Source organism: Orycteropus afer, unplaced genomic scaffold, assembly GCF_000298275.1.
Source record: "Orycteropus afer afer isolate SDZICR_OR568_19922 unplaced genomic scaffold, OryAfe1.0 scaffold00089, whole genome shotgun sequence".
Classification (NCBI taxonomy): Eukaryota; Metazoa; Chordata; class Mammalia; order Tubulidentata; family Orycteropodidae; genus Orycteropus; species Orycteropus afer.
The window spans coordinates 47,558-70,145 of record NW_006921676.1 but is presented as its reverse complement, the minus strand read 5'-3'; positions in this window follow the sequence as shown (position 1 = coordinate 70,145).

Here is a 22,588-nt window from a genome sequence, read left to right as displayed (position 1 = left end):
TGGATTCACCTTCTAGGGTGCTGGGGAAAGTTGTTCACAAGGATATGTTTCACTGGAGATACTCTAGTATAAAACTATCTGAGGGGCAATGCTGAGGAAGATCTTGGCTGCCAGGCACTGCTGGAACCTGAGGCTGGAGAAGCTGCTGGTGCTGCAGAAGCTGGATACCCAGGAAGCCACATGTCCTGCAGGAGCTAGACCTGGAGAAGCTGCCTATGATGGAGGATAGTAGGAGCCTGGTGAGCAACAACCCTGTACCAGGAAACAAAATTTCCTTCCTGCAAATGTCTCACTACTGACAAAGCTGGACAACATGCTAGCTGATAGAGAAAACTTATTTAAAGGGGTGAAGGCCACTTTTGCAGAACAAGTGGAAAGGCAAATTTGAAGCTGACAGGAAATAAATTAATAACTGGCACAATAGGGAACAATTCTTAGGGCTTCATGTAATTTTTAAAGATATTGGCTTTGTCCACAGGAAAAACATTTGAAAAGGCACAATCATAGTTAAGTAACTGAACATTTCAAGTACTATCCCGTATATTCATTACATTTTTATAATCCAAAATATATGTCATTGCCAGATATTTTGGTATAGACTCAAAGTGTTTTTTGCATAATCAAACAGAAAATTCAAGGAATGCTAAATATTACTTTCCTTGAAGTGAGTGATTTTTTTTCCCCCTATGGTAGTGGTGGAAGGCTGGTGGTTTCAAACCCATCAGCCACTCCTCGGAAGGAAGGTGGTGCAATCTACTTCCGTAGTGATACTGCCTCGGAAACCCAAGGAGGGGTCGCTATGAGTCGGGTCTGACTCAACGGCACATAACAACAACAACATGGTAATGGTATAATGACCACAATATTATATACATATTACTCTTTAAAAATTAGAAAATAAAAATCAAATGACAATGTTATTATATGAATCTTGACTTTTTGGGTTGAAAGTATGAGATCGCTGAGGAAAAGGGAGAATTTCCCAGATGGATACTGATGTATGTTACAGGATCTAAGTTCAGAGATGCTGGTGGGCCTCAGAAACAGCCTGAATCTGGGCCTGAGCAAAAGGAAGTCCTGGTGTTTCTTTTCTTTTTTATTCTCTATGATTATCTCTGATACTTTCCTCTCTAACGATAGACTACCCCCACTCCAGTCTTCATGACAGAAAGATGACTATTGTTAAGAGCTTCTAAGTTTATAAGTTAAGAAAATTCAAAAGAGAAAATTTGATTCAGCTTTAATATTTTGTAATTAATTCCAAAATTCTGGAAGATTTTGATGGACTCATCTTGGGTCAGGGTTTGACACCTGTAGCACCTGAAACCAGAGGTCAAGTTTCATGTTCTCAAGAAACATGGTTGCTTTCAAAGATCATGGCAGGCAGGTCCAGGGTGGGGAAATACTTCCCAGATAAAATGGGGGCAAGAGCAGCTGACAGTCAACCCATCTCTTTTGAAGTATTTACTTACCTTACTTCTTATAACTTCCAATTGAATCTTAGTAATCACCAATATATTTGAAGTTCCATGGCCTGTTGATTAAACAGAGGCTTTTTAGTATAAAATGTACAATGAAAATAGAAAGAAGGACAGTGATATTTCAAATGTTAGGAGCACAAATATCTGAGTAACAAGTTTTCTCCAAGAATTATTTGTTTTTGGTTGTCTAATCTTTTTAGAAAAAGCACAAAAATGTTACTATATTTGTATGAGATCAAATCCAATTAATATTTAATTATATGTACAATCCTATCACTGGATATTAAATTACAGATTTTACTGAGATATGTGGAGAATCTTGAAAATGATTAATCATTGAGGTTAAAAAAAATAAATAAACATTAAGTATTGTCCAGAATGAGTCTTCAGATTATGTTACATTTAAGTAAATTCTGACAACTATAATGTGGATACTGATTTATGAAAATAATTTAAATTCTTATGAGATAGGGGATTATTTAAGGAACTCTGGTGGTGTAGTGTTTAAGGCATTTGGCTGCTAACCAAAAGGTTGGTGGTTTGAACCCACCAGCTGCTCTGTGTAGAAAGATGAGGCACTCTGACTCTGTAAAGATTAACAGACTTGGAAACCCAATGGAGGTCACTATGAGTTAGAATCGAGTCTGTGAATTTGGTTTTTTGGTATGAGATTATTTACTGCAAATAACAACTAATATTAAAATACATATGAATCAATCAGATTTAGCTAATAAAAAAAAGAAATATGCATCAATCCAATAATGCAACTTTTCTTACATTTGTCATATTTGTAACAAGTGTTTTCTTTTTGGTTTTACACTTTCCTTGTACAAGTAAGATTAAAAGACTGAAAGAATAAATTTTTGAGTGATGGATCCTGAAATTTAGTAGACTCTCACTCTCAGGTAAAGAATTCTCACTACTCTACATCCTACATGCCTCATATTTCATTCTTACATCTTAGATACTTAAGAGAAAATCTAGCTTTGAGTGGGAGTACAACTCACACCTACTCTTTTCTTTTTTTGCCTGTTTTTTATTTATTTTAATTCTTACCAGATGTTCTGGTTACCTAGTGCTGCTCTGACAAGAATATACCACCAATGGGATGACCTTAACAAACAGGAATTTATTCTTACAGTTTAGAGGCTCTAAGTCCAAGTTCAAAGTACCAGGATCTAGGGGCTGGGTCAAAGCCCCTCAACCTTGGGCTTCAGCTCTGTCTCCTACTCCCAGCCCACTGAAGCCAGAGGCTTTTCTTCACTCAGATGGCTGCTGGCTATTAAGGCTGACAAGCCAAGGTTGACAAGTAAAAAGGCACAGTCCCTACGTTACCAAACCACACAGCAGGCCATTCATTCAAGTCCATTGAAAGTCCCAAGGTTGGCAGAGCATGGCAGGCTGCTGAACAACTACACAGCTATATGCAGGGTCCAAGTGTGCCATAAGGTAGAGACCATTCCCCAAGGTTTTTCTTTATGTACAAGAAGGAGACCATATTCCTAAGGCAGCTACTCAGCTGCTCACAGTAGATTCCACCATGGAGTTGACTACCAGTCTCATAGTGGGGAATACTACCACCAGCTGCCCAGCCACTCAACCAGGCCCAGCCAAGTTGATGCACAAACATAACCACTACACCAGATAAGGCAGACATATGGCCAAAACTCTAATAATGTTCTAATCCAGGCCACCATCATTTCTTTCCTAGTCTATTGCATTACGTCCTATCTTCCTCAGTTTTTACTCTTGTTCTTCTTCAGTTTCCCATACACAAAACCCTTTCATGACTTCCCAGCATACTTAGCGTAAAATCAAAGGTTCCTACCACAGACTCCAGTGCACTATATGATCTGGTTTATGGCTGATTCTCTGACCCATCTCCTATTCTTCCTCTCCTGCTCACCATAATCCAGTCACACTGACTTTCTTGCTGTACTTGAGCTCATCTCCATTCTACTCAGGACTTTGTACTTGCTCCTTCCTCTGACTAGATACCAAAGACTTTATCGAATGAATGAATAAATAAGGTACCTTGTGAAATGTATAAGTTGTCCAAAGCCATTGAAGAGAATGATGACATTTAGTTGATATACATGGATATGACTGTCCTGGGTTGTTAAAATACTAAAGTAGTTTTGTATTTATTGATAAATAGTCACCACCCAAGCCCCCAAGTGCTTTTTCACACCTACTTCTCCAAGAATCCACAGTTTCCACATGATAAAGCAGTCAAGTATTAATACTTTGAACATCAGGGAAATGCAGAAATATAGTAGTATGGCTAGTATGTCAACTGGGTCTTCCAAGAAGTAGATGTCAAGATATGACACAATAATGCATTAGGAGACATATTTGTGAAGGAAAAGGAGAAAGGAGAAGGAATCTGTAGGAAGTCTTCAGACTGTGGTGCAGGTCTGACACCAGTGAGAAGAGGAAAGGGAAGAGTGCATGAGTCTGACTGCTACTCAGGTCTGAGAAAGTCTTGGCTAGGTTAACAAGGAGTCCCTGAGCATAGTTGTCTGTTAGAGGAGTCTTTGCCCTATGGGCCCTGTCGTGCTCTGCTGTGGTTTTGGGTCAGGTTGGAGGTGTGCCCTCTGCATGAACACTGAGATATGTCAATATGTGTGGCAGCTGGAGGTAGTCAACTCTTGAATGGAGGTCTGGGTGGTGCAGTCAGTCAGATGGATTGGTTCCAAACCAGTATCTATTGTTAAATGTCTTGAATTATACTCCCAATAAAAGGGTTTTAAACAGGGGACTGACTTGGTAAGATATTATTTTAAAAGGATTACATTGGCTGTAGTATGAAAAGAGGATCAGAGGCAAACAAGAATGGATTCGGAAAACTAGTGAGAAGGTCATGGCAGAAATAAAGGCAAAATAGTGGTAATTACATTGTTTCAGGAATTTCAATATTAGAAAATGTTTATTAGCCTGTATTTGGGATCGCAGCAGTTTATAGCTGGGAGGGATTTTCAATTGTATCTAGACAGTAGCTAGAGAAATGGTTTAGCTTTGTTCTTTGTACGTGAGATATGAGCAATAGGAAGTAGAGAGGCTGTCTTGAATTGTACACCTTACTTAATAGGATTCTTAATTTAATAAATTTGTAAATTGACCAGTAAATTTGTCATAGTTAATTTTAGCAATTTAACCTACTGGCATTAGATTCTTTTACCTGCTTTCTCACCATATCTTTGCTGCTGCCTCTAGTTGTAGTATATTTTGCTTAAGTCTGTAAATTTTTTGAGCTATGGTTACTTTGGGTTCTGAACTCATTATTGAATTGTTTCAAAATTCAGCTCTGCTGCTTATAATTATGCAGCCAGACTCACTTTCTGTCAAAAGAGAATAATCATCCCAGACTCACAGGCTTGTTTTGAGGATTAAATAAAATAATGAATGTCCAGTGCCTGCACTTTGGAAGTGTGTGTGCTATTATACTATTTTTGTTGTTAATCTTGACCAGGCCTCACTACAGAACAAACCATAGATACTTAGCAACTGGGAGTCAGAAGAGGATAGTAATGAGCTATGTGGGTAGAAATGTACTACAATAGAATAAAACTTGGAAGAAGAGGAGAGAGACTACATATTGTGGAAATAAAGTTCAAAGGGCAAGTTTTGAAGAAATCCTGAGCTGAAACAAGGGGGTAACACATCACTCTGAAGTTGAGACTTAACATTCAGAAAAATTATGCACCAGCAGGTGGTTATGTGGATAAAGGTTTGTTGGTTATGTACCTCGGACAAGGAAATCTCTTTTGTGTCCCTCAACCAAAGATCTTTGCTCCTCTCATGACCAATCAATCTTTTGGGTTCTTGAAACTTTTCTCTCTGGTCATGCTTTGGCAAGAATAAAAACTCCTAGTTACTATACCAGCTCTTGAGGTTTCCTACACTTGGCTACACTGCTGTAAATAATCTCCTTGCAAACAAATCCAATTATCCTAATTTGATTGCATCCTACCATTCTTTCTGGGATCCTGATGGTTTTATATTCCCAGAGGAAATGCTATTGCATCAAATATTTTAGAATAATCCAATGAGAGGTATGCAAGGTCATTACTAATCTTTATAAGACATTATTGAGAGAAATTAAAGAGGCCTGGGAAGATGGCAGAATCTACTATGCTCATGAATTGAAAGACTAAATATTGATAAGACATCAATTCCTCAAAACTTATCTAGATAGTCAACACAATCCAAATAAAAAATCACAGCAGGTGTGTATGTGTGTGTGTGTGTAGGGAGGGCTGCAAACTGATGAGCTGATTCTAAATTTACATAGAAATGAAAATAGCCATGTAAAAGTTGTTCATTATTCAGCAAGGAAATGCAAATTTAAACCACAGTAACAACCGCTACATGCCCGATGGTCTTACATAAATTAAAAACATAAACATTACATAAGCATTTCCAAGGATGGGGAGCAAATGGAATTTTCATATACTCTTCATCAGAGACTATATTTCTGAATTTAACCAATTTACAAAACTGTAAATATTCACTAAACATGAACATATGTGTAGCTCATATTCTAGCAATTCCATTCATATAATCAACAGAAATGCACACACATATTTATCATATATTTATAAGTACATATTTATAAAAACATTCACAACAGCACTATTTGCAGTAGCCAGAAATTGAAAACAAACTACATCTCCATCTACAGTACAAAGGATAAATTTTGTTGTAGCTATAAAATGGAATAAAATAAAGCAATAATAATGAATGAATGAATGAATGCAGTAGTACAGATGGCTCTCAAATAAATTATGTTAAGCAACAGTGTGTTGAAGCCAGATACAAAGTAGTGTATATATATATATATTTTGTTATTCTCTTCTTATGAAGGTCAAAATCAGGTAAGACTAATTTATGTTGTCAGGATTGTGGTTATTTTTGTTGAGATGTATTGATTGAGAGGGGACAGAAAAGATGCTTCTGGCTTGCTGGAAATGTTCTTTGTCTTGATTCTAGTTACATTTCTGTGAGAATTCATTTAGTTGCACACTTAATAATGGTACACTTTTCTTTCTTTTTTTAAGTGACACTTTGAAATATAATTTGGATGTTGGTAACTCAAAAGTAACCACACTCCAATGCTATAAAATTCATAGTTTTAAAGTATACAACTCAGTGGATTTTAGGACATTCTCAGGGTTGGGAAAACATCACCACCATTTAATTCTAGAACATTTTCATCACTTCCAAAAGAAACCCCGTATCTGTTAGCACACAAACTTCCTTACCACTTGTCTGTGGTAACCACTACTTCCCTTTGTGGTGATACAGTTTTCCTAATCTGAATATTGCATATATATAGAATCATACAACATGAGCCTTTTGTAACTGACTACTTTCATTTAGCATAAGTTTTCAAGGTTCATTTATGCTATAGCATGTATTAGTACTTCATTCATCTTTATGGCCAAACATTATTCCATTATACCACATTTTGTTTATCTATTCATCAGTTGATGAATGTTTGGGTTGTTTACACTTTTTAGCTATTGTGAAAAATGCTTATATGAACATTTTTGTACTATTTTTTTGTGTGGACATATATTTGCAATCATCTTGAAGAGGATTGCTAGATCATATGGTATTGTGCTGTTTGATTTTTTGAAGAGCTGCCAATTTTTTTTACCAAAGTGGCTGCATCATTTTACATTCCCACTAGCAGTGCATATGGATTTTACTTTCTTGCATCCTCACAAACATTGGTTATTGTTCATATTTTTGATAATAGGGTGTTTTGGTTACCTAGGTGGGAGCTCTGGTGGCATAGTGCCTAAGGCATTTGACTGCTAACAAGAAGGCTAGTGGTTCAAACCCACAAGCCACTCCCTGGAAGGAAGATTGGGCAATCTACTTCCATAGAGATACTGCCTCAGAAATCAAAGGAGGGGTTGCTATCAGTCAAATCAGCTGGATGGCAGTGAGTTATTTGGTTTGGTTAGTGTTGCTCTAACAGAAATACCACAAATGGATGGCTTTAACAAACTGGAGTTTATTCTCTTCAGCTTAGGAGGCTAGAAGTCTAAATTCAGAGTGCCAAGCTCTAAGGGCTGGGTGAAAACCCTTTACCTTGGACTTCAGCTCTGCCTTTTGCTCTTGGCCCAGTGGAGCTAGAAGTGTCTCTTCACTCAGGCAGCTGCTGGCTGCTGAGGTTAACAAGCCCAAGGTCAACAAGTAAAGTAGCACAGTCCCAATATTACCAAACAACATGGCAGGCCACTAGTTCATATCCAGAGACAGTCCCAGGACTGGCTGAAAACATGGCAGGCTGCTGAATGAAGACTTGCTACATGAGGGTCCAAGTGTGGCAACATCCCTAAAGCAAATACTCAGCTGCTCGTGGCAGATTCCACCATGGAGCTGACTGCCAGTTTCATCAGGGGAATAACTATAACAAGCTGCCCAGACACTCAAAACCAGGCCTGGCCAAGTGGACACATAACCTTAACTACCCCATAGGGTATGAAGTGATATCTTGCTGTGGATATTAATTTCAATTTCCCTATGACTAATGATGTTGAGCATTGTACATTCTATGTACATGTTATGAATCAACCAAAACATTAAAAATAAGCTTTGTTTTTAATCTATTTTAAGAACATGTTGTTGTTGTTATTTGCCGTCGAGTCGACCTCGACTCATAGTGACCCCTCCTTGGGTTTCCTAGGCAGTATCACTACGGAAGTAGGATTGCCCAACCTTCCTTCTGAGGAGTGGCTGGTGGGTTTGAACCGCCAGCCTTCTGGTTAGCAGTCAAGTGCCTTAGGCACTATGCTACCAGAGCTCCTTGTGTGCCACGACAGCCCCAGTGGGGTCCGCATGACATAGTCACCGGCCTGAAGCGATTGTTTCAAGGAAACAGCAGGCTTCCTGGGGTTAAGTGTGCTCTCTCTATCTTTTGGTTTTTTTGTCCTTTAATGATCTTGGTAATTTTAATGGGAATGATTGTTTCTAGTTATAATGAAAAGTTCATGGAGCAGGGAGAACGTAAGAACTTACCTAAGAGTAATTTGGACACAAAAGAACCCTCTGGAAATTTTCCAGAAGAACATTTACCTCCAGTACTGCAAGCAATATTAAAGATGACGCAGACATATTTGTCCGAAGGGGATTTTTTCAATGATTTGGAACAAAGTGAACTCATGCTGGAAAAAACCAAGGACCACCACAACATCTCCAGTGACTGTACAAAAATATGAGAAACCTTGGTGTTTATTAACTAATGAACAAAAGGCAAGTTTAAAAAAGCGGCTCACAGCATTAGTGAAAAGATACAATGCAAATTTCAAAAGTAAATATTTCCAAAGGACAGAAAAAGAGTTTGTTTAGAAAAGGATCCTGACGTAATGGGAAGTCTCAGGGTATACGACAAAAAAAGCCAAAACAATAATTATGATCATTGTTGTAGTACTTAGAATTGTGATGTAATGGGAACTTGTAAACTTACTGTTTTTGATCAGGTACTTTACTTTCTGTGCTTTTGCGTAAACCTGTGCTTGTGAAATTAAGATCAAAAGAAGAACTGGTTATACTATAAAAACATGTAGCTAAAGGCAATAAACGCTCTCAGATACACTCAGCCTTTGAGTTGTTTGTAATCTGTTAGCCAAATCGCGGACTCCCTATTCACCCGAAGTCACCTTCGAAATTAAGTGCGGAGCCCAGTGGCTGTGCTGGTCTGCGGCACTTGTGTATAATATACTATGGTCTTTTCCATTTTCCTACATGCATGTGACCTTATGGGCCCTGCAATGCCTAACATATTTACTCTCTGTCCTTTCCAGAACATTTACTATTTGTCCTTTCCAGAAAAAAATTTACTGGTCCCTGTGTCACACTTAACAATTCAGTGTCACAAAACAACTTGAATTTTATTCTATAAAATTAAACAATATTTCATTAGAATTTACTTGTCATTAAATATCCAACAAAATCATAGAACAGAAATTTGAACACTAGAGGGAGACTTTTTTTTTTTTTTAATTTTCAGACTGTAACAAAGACTGTTCAAAGAGTACATCCATACTAAACTCGAGATAAGAGGTGTTGGTGGTTTAGTGGTAGAATTCTCACCTTCTGTGCAGGAGACCCGGTGTGCTTCCATTCTAGCCAATGGACCTCAAGCGCAGCACCACCCTCTGTCAGTGGGGACTTGTGTGTTGCAGTGATGCCGAGCAGATTTCAGAGGAACTTCCAGATGAAGACAGACTAGGCAGAAAGGTGTGGTGATCTTCTCCTGATAAACCAGCCCTTGGAAACCCTATGGAGCACAATGGTCCAGCCCTGTTGTCCATGGGTTTGCCATGAGCCAGGGACCCCACTCAATGGCAGCTAACAACAATAACAAGCTTGAGATAAATGCAGATTGATGTGATATTAAGTTTTCTAGCACAAGAAGCTCTGGTGGTGTAGTGGTTAAGGCATTCAGCTGCTAACCAAAAGGCTGGTGGTTTCAACCCACCAGCCTCTCTGTGGAAGAAAGATGAGGTAGTCTGCTTTTGTAAAGATTTACAGCCTTGGAAACCCAATGGGAGGTTGCTATGAGTCAGAATCAGCTTGATGGCAGTGAGTTTGCTTTACTTTGGTCTGAGGACAAGAAGTCATAGATGGTATTGGTGATCAAAGTTTTCCTTGAGTTTGGTCTTAGCAGTTACAGTACCAATGGTGTCTTTTTCTAAATGACCTGATGGTGCTGACTCAGACTCCTCTTATGCACCACTTCTGAAACTCTTGCCTTCATCTGTTTCTTGTTCTATTCTGTGTGGCTCTGACTGCCTTTGTGTAGGTACAACCTAAGAGCACCTCACCTCCTGCCTACACTATCCACCTCTTGCCTCCTGTCCCAAAGGCTTCCCTATTGATGCCTATGTGTACAAATCAGACATACAAAGAGTTAATATTCTAACAGGCAAACCACTGCCCATTAAATGTGGGAAACCAGTGGATAAATGAGTCCCCCTTTACCTCCTCTGAGCACTTCCTGACATGTTATTTATGAGAGTTTTTCAGGTGCATTTCCACTGATCATACTACTCATCACATTCAGCAAGGGCCAGTCACATAACACATTATTGTATTACTTCCCTGCCTTCCTTGCTTCACTGACTGTCTCTCACTTCTGTTTCATGAGATTAAACTTCCTAATAAAAATAATAGTTCATAAGGTTTCTATTTGAGGCTTTTCCTTTTAAAAAACCCAGACTAAGGGAGAGAATGAAGAAGAAAAAAAAAGTAACCTTCATAGTTCTGGAATTAAGCTGATTGCTTGGATTTTGGCATTAGGCCATTAGAAATATTTATTAATTTTTTCATATACTTTGGAGTTTTTCCATATATGTTCTGTTTAAAATACATTGAACATTTTAACATAATGGCTTCAGTCAATGAATAAGAAAATGAAGTTAAGAGCAGTGTAATTTGAATGAATTGACTACTCAGCCACTGACTAGAAGGAGGATGAAATGAAAGTTCAGTGATCTATTCTATTGTACATGGTACCACATCCTTGGCAACTTACATAAACTTCCTGTTTTTTTTTTTTCTTTTGTCTGAAAATTGGGAAGAATATTTCCCTTTCATGTTATTATATGGTTTACAAAAGATGAAAGGATTTATGCATAATGATATGAAGATCTCTTAATTTCTTAACAGAAGACACCAATGGTTAATCTCTCCCTTTAACAGTTTTCACTCACTAAATGACTGAATAAGCCACATGGCTGAGAATAATAGTTGATTTCAGAACTGCTGTCAATGGAGCTTTTATTTTGCTGGATGGGATAGCAGGAAGCCAGAAGTGAATTGCTTGGACTATTAGTAGGGAATTTTAGAGTCCTAAAAAGAGTGAGGAGGAAGAAGAAAAGAAATGTAGAGACTGGATGCTAATGAATAATTTAGGGGAACAACAAGAATATCCAGTGTAATTTTTTCTTTAAAAAATTAATTTTGTTGTTGTTCATAAGAATATATACAGTTCAACCATTTATACATGTAAAATTAAATGACATTGATGGCATTCTTTGAGTTGTATGACTATCATCATTCTCCTTTTCTGAGTTGTTCCTCTCACATTCACATGAACTCACTGGCCCCTAAGTTTCCTACCTCATCTTTTGAGTTGCTGTTGTCACTTTTAACCCATAATGATTTTTAATAAAGCATAATACTCCAGGCAGATGTTTTTACTAGTTAATCTAAACTATAGTTTGATGTTAAGAAGATTTCAGGAGATATTTCTGGTTTAAGGTTTAAAGATTATTTCAGGGCCATAGTTTCAGGGATTCATCCTGTCTTCATAGCTCCAGAAAGTCTGGATTTCATGAGAATTTGAAATTCCATTCTACATTTTCCCTGTTTTGATCACAGATTCTTCTGGAGAATCTGTGATCAAAATGTTCAGTAATGGTAGCTGGGCTTATCCAATTCTTCTATTCTTATGGCAAAGAGGCAGCTGTACATGGAACCAATTAGCCACATATTCCATATCTTTTTCCTAGTCCTGATTTTCTTTCTTCCTCTGTTGCTCCAGGTGAATAGAGACCAATTGCTTTGCCTTGAATGGCTGCCTGCAGGCTTTAAAGACGTCAGGCACTACATAGGCACTAGGAAGTAGTACAGAAGCACTAATGTATCATTAGGCCAATTAACTGGGGTGTCTCATAAAACCATGACCTTAAACCTACAAACCAGGGGATAAAATCCCATGAGGTTTTTGGTGTACATAGCAACCTCAGTGGTTATTCTTTTTTGTCACTGTTGTAAATGTATCTATAAGACAACTTTTTCTAATTCATCTTTTTCAGGTGTACAACTTATTGATGGTAATTATAATTGGCTGTGCAACCTTACCCTTAATCATTGTAATTTTCCTATCATCATTAATCCTCCTCCCTTTGCCTCTCCCTCTCATTTCTAGTAACCACTAATACACTTTTTCCTTTTGTTGTCTTTTTATATAAGTGAAATCATACAATATTTGTCCTTTTGTGATTGACTTATTCCACTCAGCAAAATGTCTTCAGGCTTCATCCACATTGTAGTATAAAGACTTCATTTTTCCTATTGGTTGAGTAGTATTCTGTTGTATGTATGTACCACATTTTGTTTATTTGCTCATCTGTTGATGGACATTTAGGTTGTTTCCACTTTTTGGTTATTGGGAATAATGCGCAATGAACATTTATGTACAAATCTCTGAGTTTTTGCTTTCAAGTTTTTAAGGAGCCTTATGGTGCAGAGGTTAAAGTGCTAGGCTGCTAATTGAAAGGTCAGTGGTTTGAATCCACCAGCTGCTCCATGGGAGAAATATGTGGTAGTCTGCTTCAGTAAACATAATAGCCTTGGAAATCCAATGGGACAGTTCTACCCAGTCCTATAGAGTCTTATAGGGACTTACCTCTAAAATTTAGAGAAAACCTCAACACCTCAACAACAAAAAGATTAACAATCCAATTAAAAATGGGCAGAAGACATGAATGGACATTTCACCAAAGAGGATATTCAGGTTGCCAGCAAATACATGAAGAAATGCTCATGATAATTAGCTATCAGAGAGATGCAAATCAAAACAACAATGAGATACCATCTCACCCCAGCACTAATGGCAAAATTCAACAAGACAGAAAATAGCAAATGCTGGCAAAGATGTGGAGAGATTGGGACTTTCATCCACTGCTGGTGGGGCTGTAAAATGATACAACCACTGTGAAAAACAGTACAGCGATTCCTTAAAAAGCAGGAATTAGGAATACCATTTGACCCAGCAATCCCATTACTAGGTATATATCCTAAAGAAGTGAGAGCCAGGACAAGAACAGATATATGCACACACATGTTCATTACAGCACTATTTACAATAGCAAAAAGATGTAAACAACCTACATGCACATCAACAGAAGAATGGATAACCTAAGTGTGGTATATACACACAATGGAATACTATGCAACACTAAAGAATAACATAGAATTTGCAAAATACCACATAACATGGATGAACTTGGAGGCCATTATGCTGAGTGAAATAAGTCAATCAGAGAAGCACAAATATAGTATTAGTTCATTATTGTAAAAAGTCAAGGAAAGGTTTATATATGGAAGGGAACTTTCTTTGTTGGTTACCAGGAGTGGGGGGGGCACTACAAAAATAATGATAACTTTAAAAAAGCATTGACCCATGTCACTTTAGTTTTGTGCATTTCACTGTACATAAATTATATTTATGTAATAAATAAATGCATTAAAATTAATAATTTAATTTAATCCAATAAAATGCATTAAAAAACAAACAAACAAAAAGATTGTAAACAGGGAACCAGAGACATCAATTAGCAAATGAGGACAACTACAAAATAAAAAGAGGGAAAATATAGTGTAGTTACAGAACTTCTAAATGATAAGGAAGTCAAGACAACTGCATGATAGGATGGACTGTTCTAAACTTGGGGAGAAAAGTATAAGTCACAGGGTAACCTCAAAGAAAAATGATGAACCTTCGCATCACAATAAAAAGCAGGACAAGCACAAATATTTAGCAAATACTAAAACAACAGCAATGAAGGAAATGGCAACACAATTCATAAGCAAAATAGCTCAGCACAGAAAATTATATGGAGCAAACAAATCAGCAACACCATGAAAAAACACATAACAAATTGAAAGCAAAAAAGTAATACATGTGAATCATTACACTGAGTATAACTGGATTAAATGCACCAATCAAGATAGGGAGAGTTGCAGACCAGATGAGAAAACATATCCCATCAATATGCTGCTTATAAGAGACACACTTTAGAGACAAAAATAAAAGTTTGGAAATCTGAACCCTATGAATGTATTTTTACTAAGAAGTTTCAAATTTCAACAAGAGATCTGCTCCCCTGAATAACAATGTTGATGGGGAAGTGAGCACACACAGACCACATCTTGTAATGGCAGCCCAGAGTAGCAAATGGCAAATGGCAGTCAAAAAAGAGCAGGAGTATCAATATTAATTTCTGATAAAATTGGCTTTAAGACAAAATCCACCATAAGAGACAAGGAAGGACATTATATAATGATTAAAGGATCAATTGAACAAGAGGACAAACCATAATAAATATCTATGCACCCAATGAAAGAGCCCCAAAATACAGAAAGCAGACTTTAACAGAATTAAAAAGACAAATAGATGACCCCACAGTCATAGTGTTGTTGTTTTTGTTATGTGCCGTCGAGTCAGACCCAACTTATAGTGACCCCTCCTTGGGTTTCCAAGGCAGTATCACTATGAAAGTAGATTGCTCCATCTTCCTTCCGAGGAGTGGCTGGTGGGTTTGAACCACTAGCCTTCTGTTTAGCAGTCAAGTGCCTTAGGCACTACGCTACCAGAGCTCCCACAGTCATAGTAGGAGACTTTAATACATCACTGTCAATGAAAGCTAGAACAACTGGAAAGAAACTCAACAAAGACACAGAAGAACTAACCAATATAATCCACCAACTTGACCTTATAGATATTTATAGAACCCTTCCTCCAACAACAGCACAATATACATTCTTTTCCAGTGCACATGGAACATTCTCCAGGATAGACCATATGTTAGGCCACAAAGTAAGTCTTAATAAATTTAAAAACATTGAAATACTGCAAAGCATCTTCTCAGATCACAATGCTATCAAATTAGAATCAACAATAGAAATGTCAACGGAAAAAGACCAAACATATGGAAACTGAATAACACCCTCCTTAAAAATGACTGGGTAATAGAAGAAATAAAAATATGAAATTAAAAAATTTCTTGAATCAAACAAGAATGGAAACAAAACATACTAAAATTTTTGGGCCACAGCAAAAGCAGTGACCACAGGCCAATTTATAGCAATAAATGTACATATCAAAAAAGAAGAAAGAGCCAAAATCAACACCTTAATTAACATCTCCAACAATTAGATAAAAAGCAGCAAAAAAAGCCTACAGTCACCAGAAGAAAAGAAATAATAGAGATTCAAGCAGAAAGAAATGAAACATAAAAGTAGAAAGACAATGGAAAAAATCAGCAAGACTAGAAGTTGGCTTTTTGAAAAAATTAATAAAATTGACAAATCACTGGCAGATTTAACAAAGGAAAATGAGATAATACAAATAACATGAATAAGAAATGAATTGGGCAACATCACAACAGAACCAACTGAAATAAAAAGGATAACATCAGGATACTATGAAGAACTGTACTCCAACAAATTTGAAAATCTAGAAGAAATGGACAGGTTTCTAGAAACATGCTACTTACCTAAACTGACAGACTGAGGTAGAAGATTTGAACTGATCCATAACAAAAGAAGAAATCAAACAGGTCATAAAAAATTACCAACAACAACAAAAAATCCTGGCCCAGAAGATTTCACTGGAGAATTCTACCAAACTTTCAGAGAAGAATTGACACCAATCTTACTCAAACTATTCCAAAACATAGAAAAGGATGGAATTCTCCCAAATTCATTTTATGTGAAGCAAGCATAAACTTGATACTGAAACCAGGCAAAGACATCACTAAAAAGAAAAACTACAGACGAATGTCCCTCATGAATATAGATACACAAATCTTCAATAAAATCCTAGCCAATAGACTCCAACAACATATCAAAAAATAATACATTATGACCAAGTAAGGTTCATACTAGGTATGCAAGGATGATTCAACATTAGAAATACAATTGTCATCCATCATATACATAAAACAAAAGAAAAGAACCACATGATCATATCAATTGATGCAGAAAAAGCATTTGATAAAATTGAACTCATTCCTGATAAAAACTCTCTGCAAAATAGGAATAGAAGAGACATTCCTCAACATAATAAAGGGCATATATACAAAACCAACAGCCAACATTTTTCTCAATGGAGAGAGACTGAGCCCATTCCTCCTGTGAACAGGAACCAGAAAAGGATGCCCTCTATTACCACTTCTTTCAACATTGTATTGGAAGTCCTAGCCAGGGCCATAAGGCAAGAAAGGGAAATTCAAAGGCATCCAAATCAGTAAGGAAGAAGTAAAACTATCCCTATTTGCAGACGATATCATCCTATACAGAGACAACCCAAGAGACTCAGCAAGAAAACTACTGGAACTAGTTGAAAGATTTAGCATAGTGACAGGATACAAGATCAACATGCAAAAATCAGTTGGATTCCTCTACACCAGCAAAGAGATTGTTGAAAAGGAAATAAGGTAATCAATATCATTTACAATAACTACCAAAAAAAGAAAATACTTGAGAATAAATCTTACCAGGGACACAAAAGACCTGGACAAAGTAAACTACAAAACACTACTTCAAGAAACCATAAGGGATCTACATAAGTGAAAGCATCCCATGCTCATGGATAGGAAGATTGAGCATTATGAAAATGTCAATCCTACCAAAGCAATCTATACATTCAATGCAATCCCAATCCAGATCCCATCAACATTCTTTAAAGATATGGAAAAACCAATCTAACTTTATATGGAAAGGACAGATACCTCAGATAAGCAAAGCACTATTGAAGAAGAACAACGAAGTAGGAAGTCTCACACACCCAGATCTCAAAATCTACTGTACAGACACAGTAGTCAAAACAGCCTGGTATAGGTCCAAGGACAAACACCTAGACCAATGGAATAGAATTAAGAACCCAGAAATAGATCCATTGACCTATGGTCAACTGATCTTTGAGAAAGGGCTGAAATCCATTAAATGGGGGAAGGGATTATCTGTTTAACAAAAGGTGCTGGCAAAACTGGATAGCCATTTGATGAAAAATGAAACAAGATCAGTACCTGACAACATACACAAAAACTAACTCCAGATGAATCAGACTTAAATGTGAAACCTAAAACTCCAAAATAGAGGTAATAATAGAGGCAAATTTAGGAGCCATTATATATGGCATAAATAGAGTATCAAGCATAACCCAAAATGCACAAATAACAGAAGATAAAATAGATGAATGGGACCTTCTAAAAATTAAATTTTTGTGTGCTTTCAAAGACTTCTCTAGAAGAGTAATAAGAGAATCTAAAGACTGGTAAAAAAAATATTTGGCAACAATGTCTGACAAAGGACTTATCTCTGAAATTTATAGAAAACTCCAGCACCTTGACAACAAAAAGACAAACAATCCAATTCAAAAATGGCAAGAACGCATTAATAGACACTTCACTAAAGAGTATATTCAGTCGGCCAACAAACACGTGACGAAATGTTCATGATCATTAGCCATTGCTGTTGTTGTTTTGTGCCGTCAAGTCCAACCCGACTCAGTGACCCCTTCTTGGGTTTCCAAGGAGAGATGCAAATCAAAACAACAATGAGATACCATCTGGTTCCAGCACTAACAGCAAAGTTCAACCAGACAGAAAATAACAAATGCTGGTGAGGATGTGGGGAGACTGAGACTCAAACACTGCTGGTAGGGCTGTGAAATGATACAACCACTGTAGAAAGCAGTATGGAGATTCTTTAAAAAGTTGGAATTAGAAATACCATTTGACCCAGCCATCCCATTACTAGGTATATATCCTAAAGAAGTGAGAGCCAGGACAAGAACATATATGGACAGCCATTTCATCACAGCACTATTTATAATAGCAAAAAGATGAAAACAACCTAGGTGCCCATCAACAGAAGAATGGATGACCAAACCATGGTGCATACAAACAATGGAATACTACTCAACCTTAAGAATAATGTAGAATCTGCAAAACACCACATAATATGGATGAACTTGGAGGCCATTATGCTGAGTGAAATAAGTTAATCACAGAAAGACAAATATTGTATTAGTTCATTATTTTAAAAAGTCAAGGAAAGGTTTACATATGGAAGGAAACTTTCTTTGTTGGTTACCAGGGGTGGGACAAGAGGGAAGGGAACACTTTAGATAGGTAGAGACAAGCATTGATTTGGGTGAAGGCAAGGTCATTGTACCAAATGCGAGCATTCAACACGGTGGCATTGAGGATATGAACCCCTTTGCACATAGAATACTGCATTGTCAGTGATGGCAAACATTGATATACAGGTGGAATAATGGGTGGACAGGTTGAATGATACGGTATATCTAGGCAGTGGGAAGTGTGCCCATGACCATATATAGGGTTGGAAGATGATGTTTTACAAGCATATTTTTATGTTCTGTAAGAATGTTCATATATATAGTGGAGTCAACAAGGGACAAGGTTGTGGTGACTTGTTGGCCATAGCCATCTACCTGGAGAGAGCAAGTAGATGGACCTGTGGGCCTGGAACCATGGTTGCAGGGAACATCAAGCTCACCTGGCATAACATACTACACAAAAACGTTGTCCCACATCCTAATTTGACGAGTAGTGACTGGGATCTTAAAAGCTTGCAAGTAACCATCTAGATGCAATGATGGGTCTCCCCTCGTCCAGAGTGAAGAAGAATGAAGAAAAGCAAAGACACATGGAAACAGGTAGTCCAAGGGACTGGTAGACCCTGTGATCCTCAACCTATATGACCATGAGACCAGAAAAACTAGATGTACCTGGCTACCACTGTCAACCACTCAGAGGAGGATCTATGTAGGAGATCCTGGATAGAGAAGGAGAATAATATGGAACAAAACTCAAAATCATAAATAAAACCAGATTTGCTGGTCTGATAGAACCTGTTGCAACCCCTGAGACTATGGCCCTTAGCTGTCCCTCAGATCTGGAATTGAACTTACTCTTGTGGCTTCCAGCCAAATAAAAGACTGGCATATGAGCTGAACATTTACATCAGATAGATACACTCCTTGGAGAGATCAAACATGGAGAACAGAAGGGCTGTGTATGCACAGAAAGACAGCTGGGGGGGGCGGGCAGGAGTACATGGGAGGGAAGGACACATGAAGAGATAACTATGGGGAGGAAGTAGGAAGGGAGCTGCTTTTTTGTGGGAAATTGTAGTCAATGTCATGAGACAAAATGTGTATGAACTGCTGTATGGAAAATGAATTTTCTATATCTCAATTTGGGAGTAATTGATATCATTGTCATACTGAGCTCTGCAGTCTACAAACTTGTGATAGCTCTCCATTTATTCTGATCATCTTTGATATCTTTCAATAAAGTTTTATAGTTTCTTCTTGAAAGTTTTGATTACTGTTGTACATCATATACCTGTTGTTAGTATTAAGAATGTTACACTTCATGAATGATATTCTTAAAATCTTTGTTAAAGTTCTATAGAAATACAACAGATTTTTTTGTACAGTCTTAGGAATCTTATTGGGAATCTTATTTATTCTAATATTTTACCTATAGGTTCCTTTATATTTTCTATGTAAATAGATTTTTATCATCTGTGGTTATTGGGTGCATTTCTTCCTCTCTGATCTTTTTATTCCTTTTTCTTATCTTATTATGCTATCTAGGATCACCAATAAAATGTGAATAGAAGTGGTTATAGTGAGCTTCTTTTTGACTTCTGCTGCGGTTTAAATGGCATATTTTTCAATTAAGAATGCTGCTTTACTAGTTCATATATATATATATTTATATATATATAAAGTTACCAAGTACCCTTCTACTCCAAAGAAATGTTTTTATTTTTCATTATGAACTGGTTTAAAATTTTATTCCATACTTTTTCTGATTCTGTGGGGATAATGGTATAATCATGGTTTTTCTCCTTTATTCTGTTAATGAGATTGAATTATGGTGGCAGCATTGGGTTCCAGGGTCATTAAACAAGGCATGGCCACTGTTCAAGCAGAACAGAGTTTTAAGTCAGTGGTCCTCAGTGAATTACTTGGTTGTATCCTCTGCTCCCTTAGTTTCTTTGCCTGTTTTGTGCTCCTTGTTCTTTTTCTCTCCTATCAATTTTGTGGGACACCTGATAGCCTTCCAAAACATTCTTCTCATACTTAGAGATATATTTTTTCTTTTTGTTCAATAAAGTTTTTGAAAATTTGGTAAGTGATTGAGATTAGCCCTCTAAACTGAAGATGCAGGGCTAAGTGCATCTGAGTGATTGGCAGGGTGGGGGTAGGGCAGTGGAATCACAATCTCTTCCTAGAGAAACCAAAGAAATGATTTCTATGTTTGTTTAAATTGAATTTCCCACATCTCACAAAGTGGATGTCCAGGTAGACTGGGTTCCCTGGATTACGGATTTCCCTCTATACTTTGATGGTACCGTTTTGTGAGACACTTAAAACCACTTAGAAATCCCAGGCTGAAAAATAAACTGTGGTGAAGAGAAATCTGCTTGCTTTGGTTCCCCAGTGAAATCATTAGGTAAATTCTCATCTCAGTCTGGGAAGATCTGAAATCTGACCAAGAGTCCTGTTTCTGAGCCCTGCTTCTGACTCATTGTACCTCAACAGATCTATGCTATAACTGGTGATCCCAAGCAGTGGAGGTTAAGCATAGCTGTTTGGGTCTGCAGATTAGCAAGGCAATTTGCAGGAACCAGTCTGTGTGAGCCTGCTGGGAGACATGGGCTGAGCCAACTTGATCTATATTTTTCAAACATTTAGATATTTTATGTAGGAACCTCCATTATACTCATATACAAGGCCCTGAAACATTAAGGATGGTACTAGATTCCAGTCAAAGAGACAACCAGAGCACACATTTATAGGTAGATGCCCACCCCAACATCCCTTTATAAACTCTGAGCTGCGATACACTAGATGACTCCATTTTCTCTCATATGCAGAATGTTAGCTTGGTATGCATCAGCCACCAAGTCCCCAGAATCATAACTAGAAAACGCATATGGAGTTTGAATGTTCAATCTGAGACCTCACTGTGTGAGTGCTTCAGATGTGAGTATTTGCCTAGTCAACCAGAAACCCATCTGTTTCTTTTCTCATTTCATCTGCTAAAAATTGCTAAGTCTCCTTGGATGTGCACCCTGATTTCAGGAACTGCTTGGCATGTTGAAAAACTTCTGATCAAATTTCTTAGCATCTTTCTCTAACATCGTGTGGTAAAATAATATTCGATATAGTATATAATTTATTTGAAACAGTTTCTCAAAGTTTAAATCAAAACGTTACCCAGTCAGGATTACTAAGTCCTATTTCACAGCTTTTGCTACCCAGAGAGAGAAAAGTACTTCGGTTTGTTTTTACTGAGAAATCAAACTGATGTGAAAATTAGGTAACAGTGGAAAGGTGAGGGGTTGGGGAAGGGCCGGAAGAGTTTAACTAAGCTAGGATCTCTGGTAGCATAGTGCCTAAGGCACTTGACTGCTAACCAGAAGGTTGGCGGTTCAAACCCACCAGCTGCTCCTCAGAAGGGAGGTTGGGCAATCTACTTCCGTAGTGTTACTGCCTCGGAAACCCAAGGAGGGGTCGCTATGAGTTGGGTCTAACTCGACAGGCAGGGGCTCAGATTTACATACCTTAATGTTTAAATTTACAGGAACCAATGAGTTAAGAACTGTGAGGCAGTCCAAGAGTAAGGTAACGAAGTTGGAGATCATAGTGATGTAGACATGTGCTTCATCTGAAAATATTAAAATTCAGTGTTTGTAATTTTTAATATAGTTTGATAAAATCAAATGCTAACTTACAAACAGAAAAGCATAAAACTGAATGAATTTTCAAAGTGAACACTTCTGTATAACTGGCATCTAGATGCCTAAGGCATTTGACTGCTAACCAGAAGGCTAGTGGTTCAAACCCACAGCTGCTCCTCGGAAGGAAGGTTGGGCAATCTATTTCTGTAGGTATACCGCCTTGGAAATGCAAGGAGAGGTCACTATGAGTCAGAACCAACTCAAAGACAGTGAGTTTGGGTTTTTTGTTTTATGAAAAAAACGAGGAGTGGCTGGTGGATTTGAAGTGCCAGCCTTGTGGTTGGCAGTCCAATGCCTTAGGCACCACACCACCAGAGCTCCTTTACATTATATATAGATAGGTGGATTGATTGAGTTCATTTTTTTTAATTTGTCATTCAGTTAATATTTGGGGGATTCAATCATGTTGTACTTAGTTGTAGTTTTTTTAATGCAGTGTATGAATATATCACAATGTAATTATTCTGTTTATGGACTTGAGGATTATTTTCAGTTATTGTCTACTCTAGATAAAA